At 45.3% G+C, this 6,479-nt stretch overlaps 1 long non-coding RNA gene across 1 annotated transcript; it reads left to right on the top strand.

Annotated features, from left to right (window-relative positions):
- The first annotated feature begins 586 nt into the window (after window positions 1-586).
- Window positions 587-1,442, top strand: LOC142074716 (uncharacterized). The gene is made up of 2 exons (XR_012670677.1): window positions 587-852; window positions 920-1,442. It is a non-coding gene; the product is annotated as an uncharacterized LOC142074716 (long non-coding RNA).
- Window positions 1,443-6,479: the final 5,037 nt, after the last annotated feature.

The raw sequence follows: 6,479 nt of genomic DNA, 5'->3' as shown, positions 1-6,479 counted from the left end.
TGAAAAGTCCTTGACCAAGGTAAGCACTACTTAACAACAACTAAAGCATCAGTGTGTTATCAACATTCTTCGCATTCTAAATCCAAAACACAGCACTATACCAGCTACTAGGAAGAAAATTAACTCTATCCCAGCCGAAACCAGGACAGTATCCACCCCTTATTCCATACCATCTATGTCATGCCCAGTGTCCTGGTTCCGTCTGGGACAGAGTTAACTTTCTTCCCAGTAGCTTGGGGGCTGTGCTGTGTTTTGGGTTTAGTGTGAAAGGAGCATTGATGGCCCATTGATGCTTTGGCTGTTGCTGGGTGGTGCTTGCACTGGGAGTGGGGAGCACAGCCGGGGTGGTGGACCCAGCTGGCCAATGGGGTATTCTATACCATGTCACATCATGCTCAGTATAAAAACTAGGTGGGGGGGGGGGGCTCGCCCCCATTCGTGACACGTAGTAAGTGGTCGGTGAGCAGTTGCATTGTGCATTGCCTGCTTTGTGTATTCTGTTATTGTTGTTGTTCTCATTGTTATTATTACTGTTATAGTTTACCTGTCCAATTGAGTGACAGACACTAGTCAATTAGAAATTTTTTTGATTTATTAAAGCAAGCGACAAGTAAGCAAAACAGCACTGGGCGGCCGGGGAGTCTCCTGCTCCACCAATGGCCGGCAGCTTAACAGTCTTTCAGTCCTCTCTTTATACTTTTCGTCTCCTTGTCGGTTGTCAGTTTCTCCAATCATAATCCATTTCACTCGCATTTTCTTTCGAATCTTCCAATTGCAATCTACTCCGCCCCCCTCCACCTCAGGTCCTGTCTTGTTGCCAGGCAGGTTCTGTCTTGTTGCCAGGCAGGTTCTGTCTTGTTTCCAGACATGTCCTGTCTTGTTTCCAGACATGTCCAGGGATGTTCTTTCTTGTGGCCAGGGGTATTCAAGGTGTTAAGCAACGATTTCTTATCACGCCGTTCCATCTTACTACACAGCTCCTTTATTCTTAGCATTACCATCCAAACTTTAATGCTCTAAGAAAACTTTAGCGAACTTTAGCAAACATGGTTATGCAAGATTCAAGATAGATTGCAGCCAGCTCAAAGGATATTATGTCACTCTGCGGTTTGATTAACTTTTTGCTAACACATATCACAGGACTTAATTGCATCTGACACAAAGTTTGATGAACAAAACAGTTCACAGTTTATCACAATCCCCCCTTTTTCTTTTCACCATTTTGTTCACCAAATCACTTAAGCTCCTGCTGGCTTAAAATGAAGGTCTCCTCCACCTCCGGTATTCCTCCCAAAGGTTCGTACTTGGCTTTTATAATCATCAAATGAGCGGCTTCTAATCTGTTTTTTACAATTGTAACTACTCTATTGAATATACAGGGTCCAAAAGTTAATACCAATATCAATATAATCAGGGGTCCTGCAATGGTAGATAGTAGCGTAGTAAGCCAAGGAGAGTGATTAAACCAGGACTCATACCAGCTCTGCTGCATTTCTCGCTCTCTCGTTTCCGTTTTTCTAGGCCCTCTCGAAGTTTTGTCATAGTATCTCTTACGACCCCGGTGTGATCAGCATATACACAACACTGTTCTCCCAAGGCGGCACATAACCCGCCTTGTTGTAAAAACATTAAATCCAGTCCCCTTCTATTTTGTAGCACCACTTCAGATAATGATCTTAATGATTTTTCTAAAGCACTAATTGATTTTTCTATTCGAAGTAGGTCTTCGTCTACCGCTATTCCGAGTGATTGAAATTTCTGATTTTGTTGGACCAATGATGTTATTCCTGTGCCTGCCGTGGTTTAACCTGGCAGGCAGCCAAATACCACGCAGCCGCTCACTCACTCCCCCCACCCCCAGCAGGACGGGGAGAGAATCGGAAGGGTAAGAGTGAGAAAAACTCGTGGGTTGAGATAAAGACAGTTTAATAGAACAGGGAAAAATAAGGGAAAATAATAATGATAATGATAAAATATACAAAATGAGTGATGCACAATGCAATTGCTCACCACCCGCGCTGACCGATAACCAAGTAGCGATCGGTACTTCCTGGATCACGCCTACCGTTCATATACTGAGCCTGACGTCACATGGTATGGAATACCCCATTAGCCAGCTGGGCTGGCTGTCCTGATTATGTTCCCTCCCATCTTGTGTACCTAGCTCAGTCAGTAGGCACGGGAGCTGTCCTTGGACTAGGAGGGCACTACGCAACAACTGAAAACATCAGTGTGTTATCAACATTCTCCTCATACTAAATCCAAAACACAGCACTAGGAAGAAATTTAACCCTATCCCAGCCGAAACCAGGACAGTATCCACCCCTTATTCTATACCATTTACGTCGTGCTTAGGTCTCACATCTTTTTTAATACATTTCAATTAACCACCACTAACTTTCTTTATATATACATGTGGAGGGATTTTTATTAAATAACGGTCATCCTATGAACATTCCAAGCACTGAGGATTTGTTAGTAATAGTATAAGGCTGCTAAAGAGCAATTGTAGTTTTAGAGTCTCTGAAGTGATAGTAGAGTAGGAAAAACAGGCTGAGGAATGTAAATATCAGTAGATTATGTAACGGAATGCAGGCGCAGGAAGCGTTCGCGTGGACACCTGCTTTTGACCAATCTGTGTATGTTAAGATTCGTGTGCTTGCTGACTGTAAACCAATAGAGGATTCGGAGGTGCGCGTGTTAGTGTGGCTAGCTTATAAAAGTAGCACAATATCTTGAAATAAAGGAGAATGACCATACCCACATTGGGACTCCTCATTACTCCGGGAACGCGCTCCTATTCCGACCCATGGTCACTCCAACATCTGGTAGCAGAGGATGCGGAAACATGCTGGGCTCGTAACCCAGAGGTCTGGTAGCAGAGACTACAATTCTTCGAGACTGCGGTAAGCGCAGCGAGAGAAGGGGAGTGGGAAACCAGCGACTGGGAGTTGTACTATTCTGTTGCTTAAATAGAATAGATATCGGTGCAGAGTGGCCAACTGCCTCCCAGAGGGTGCGCTGCTATTATGGAGAATGAGGCAGCAGCTGCGTTGCTCGTAGGACTACTCTCTAAGAGAGGGATCGAGACAATGGTGAAACAGCTTATCAAGCTAATTAAGTTAGGACAACGTTTGGGACATTTTAAAGACACTCACACGTTGTTTTCTGTGCCTGAATGGCGGGAGCTGGGAGAACTAATGTGGCAGAAGCTTACTGGAGGTGATAAAAAATTGGAGAAGGAGATTAAGTCTGTGTCAGACTTGTGGGGAGACGTACTAGACACTTTAAAAGCTATGAAAGCTGAACGGGAGGTGGCGTGTGCGGCTGTTCAGATGCTGGCTCCGGACCCCATGCCGGAACAGTCTAAGAGCATGGAATCCAAGGCGGGACCGATCGCGCGATTTTTTGGGCTGCCTGCTGTGAAGGGTATGACGGGGTCCACCTGTAAGACTGTTGCCGAATTGCGCGATAAAGTTGAGCAGGACTTAAAAACGCCCGACAGTCTATGTTCGCCATTTTGCCCGACAATATCATCTGCGCCACAGCAGCCGGAAGTTGCCGGGGCTAAAGCACAGCAGCAGTGTGAGGCAAAAGCGGAAGAGCAACCGCTGGGCATGAAGGGGGAGGAGTGGCCAGCTCCACCCACCCCCCCGATTCAAGGCGGGGAAACGTGCCGCCCTCCTCCCACCGCCCCTCCTCTCTGCCCCCCCTTGCCACTCTCCAATGATTCCTCCGGTGCTGCCACACCGCCATCTAGCGGAAAAGAGAAAAATTCAACAGAAAGTATTAATCAGCTGTTAAAAGACGTTGTGCAACAACTAAAGGACTTAACTACACAGACTCAGCAAAAAGGAGAACCTTGGTCAACCGCCGGTTCGAGAGACAACTTGCCACCCTGTTTCTCCGGACCTACCACGGCTACCCATCCCGGCCGATGGAGTGGAGTTGTTCGGGATGCTATTTTGGATGGACAGTGGGGGTTGCATCCAACATTGGCCCCATGGCCTTTCCGGTGGTACAGGAAAACGGTCAAGGAAAATGGGAACCGCATGATTGGAAGATTCTACAACAAGCCAAAAATACTATATCGCAGTATGGTGTTAAATCGGAAGCCTCACGGCAAGTTGTTATTTGGATTTTTTCTGCTGATTTGATGTGTCCTCATGATTGTCAAAGTCTGATGAGACTTCTGTTGACACCTATGCAGTTTTTGATATGGGGATTGTCATGGTCTCAGAGGGCAGTGAATGCTGCTGCCCAACATCAACAGCCAGGGGATCCATTATATGGGATCACAGCAGAAATGCTCATTGGTGGGGGACGTTATGCGGATATAAATGTCCAACTAACTTTTCCTGTCAATATGTTACAGTTATCTTCTAAGCTTGCTTTAGATGCGTTCCTTTCCTTACCAGGATCGGAAGGCCCTTCTTTCAGCTCGGTGACGCAAGGTGCAACTGAGAAGTATAGCAACTTTATTGATAGGCTTTGGGATGCAGTAATGAACCACCCAGATTTGGGAGAGAACAATAAACAACAAATGTTTAGAATTTTGGCCTTTGATAACGCCAATAACACTACCAGGGCCATTCTAGCCAGTCTACCCAAAGGGGCAGGAGTGGAAGAAATGCTTTCTCGGGTGGAAAGAGCAGGAGTTCAACAACAAAATGAGTCGATGGCAGCTGTGCTGCAAAGTGCTGTCAAAGAAGTAGTACAACCATTGGCAGCTGTTGTTAGGCGAAAACACTCTCCAGGAATAGTCCAGCCCTTTAAAGGCACCTGCTATCGTTGCGGGGAACAGGGGCATAGAAAGCGAAATTGTCGTGCTCCCGTATGGTGTGATAGGTGTCAAAAAAATACCCATGCTACTAAGGCCTGTTCGGGAAACTTCAAATTGAGCGCGAGGAGAGGCCACGTGCAGAAACAAATGCCCCCTCAGAACAACAGAAGCAATCAGGGTTTTTACTAAAACACTCGGCTGCCACCAAAGGAAGTTTGGGAGTCGACCTGGAAACAACAATAGATTTCACTTTAACCAATACAGAAGTGTGCAAAATCCCTAGCAATGCAGTAGGGCCTTTAGTAGCTGATAGTAATAGGATAGGTGGAATCCTTTTAGGTCGATCTTCTGCAGGAATAAAAGGATTGATCGTAATTCCTGGAGTCATTGATGCAGACTATACTGGTCAAACTCATATTATGGCCTATACAATAAGTCCTCCTCTCTTCATCCCAAAGGGCAGTCGGATAGCCCAGATATTAGCTTTTAAAAATCCTTTAAATCGATCAAACCAAGATTGGGAAGAACGTGGGTGTAAAGGATTTGGTTCTACTGGACCTGCTGTATGTTTCACTACAAAATTAGACCATCGCCCACTCGAAACTGTGACTTTGACTCAGGATAACCTTTCAATAAGAATCAATGCAATGTTAGACACTGGTGCCGACATAACTATTATAAATCGAGCAAATTGGCCGTTGCAGTGGGAAATAGAAACCCCAAAGGCATTAATTGCAGGAGTGGGAGGGAACTCAGCCTCATATATAAGTAGTAAACCAGTTCAAGTGAGTTTCCCAGAAGGCCAGAGGGCAACACTGAAGGTCCATGTTTTGTCACTCCCTGGAAATTTGGAAGCATTAATCGGACGTGATGTTCTCAGTCAGATCGGGGCAATGCTGACTACAAAGCATTTTTAGTCATGGGCACTGGGGAGCAATCGCCCAACCCACCGTTAACATGGATTTCCAATGACCCTGTTTGGGTTGACCAGTGGCCCATGACTAAAGAGCGATTGCAAATAACTAAACAACTGGTATCCGAACAACTTTTAGAGGGACATATCAAACCATCTGTCAGTCCATGGAATACTCCTATTTTTGTCATCCCTAAGAAAAGTGGGAAGTGGCGTTTACTACATGATTTGAGGAAAATAAATGACCAAATGTTGCCTATGGGAGCCTTACAACCTGGAATGCCATCACCTAATATGCTACCCGAAAATTGGCACATACTTATAGTTGATTTAAAGGACTGCTTTTTCACAATCCCACTGCACCCTCAGGACACTCAGAGATTTGCCTTTTCCATACCCTCGATAAATAAAGCAGCACCAGCAGAGCGGTATGAGTGGGTGGTACTTCCACAAGGGATGAAAAACTCTCCTACATTGTGTCAATTATATGTCGCCTGGGCACTGCAACCGATAAGAGAAAAATGGCCTGACACTATCATCTATCATTATATGGATGATATTTTGTGTTGTCAACAAGTTCCTTTTGAAGTGCATCATATACAACAATTAACAACCATGCTAGCAGACAAGGGACTTGTAATTGCACCAGAAAAGATCCAGAGGTCTCCACCTTGGAAATACCTAGGGTGGATCATTGAACAGGCAAAAATTCGTCCTCAAAAAATAGCACTAAAAACTCCTCTTAAAACATTGGCTGATGTGCAAACGGTCTTAGGCGACATC

Source organism: Calonectris borealis, chromosome W, assembly GCF_964195595.1.
Source record: "Calonectris borealis chromosome W, bCalBor7.hap1.2, whole genome shotgun sequence".
In the NCBI taxonomy this organism is placed as follows: Eukaryota; Metazoa; Chordata; class Aves; order Procellariiformes; family Procellariidae; genus Calonectris; species Calonectris borealis.
This window is presented reverse-complemented; position numbering and strand designations above follow the sequence as displayed.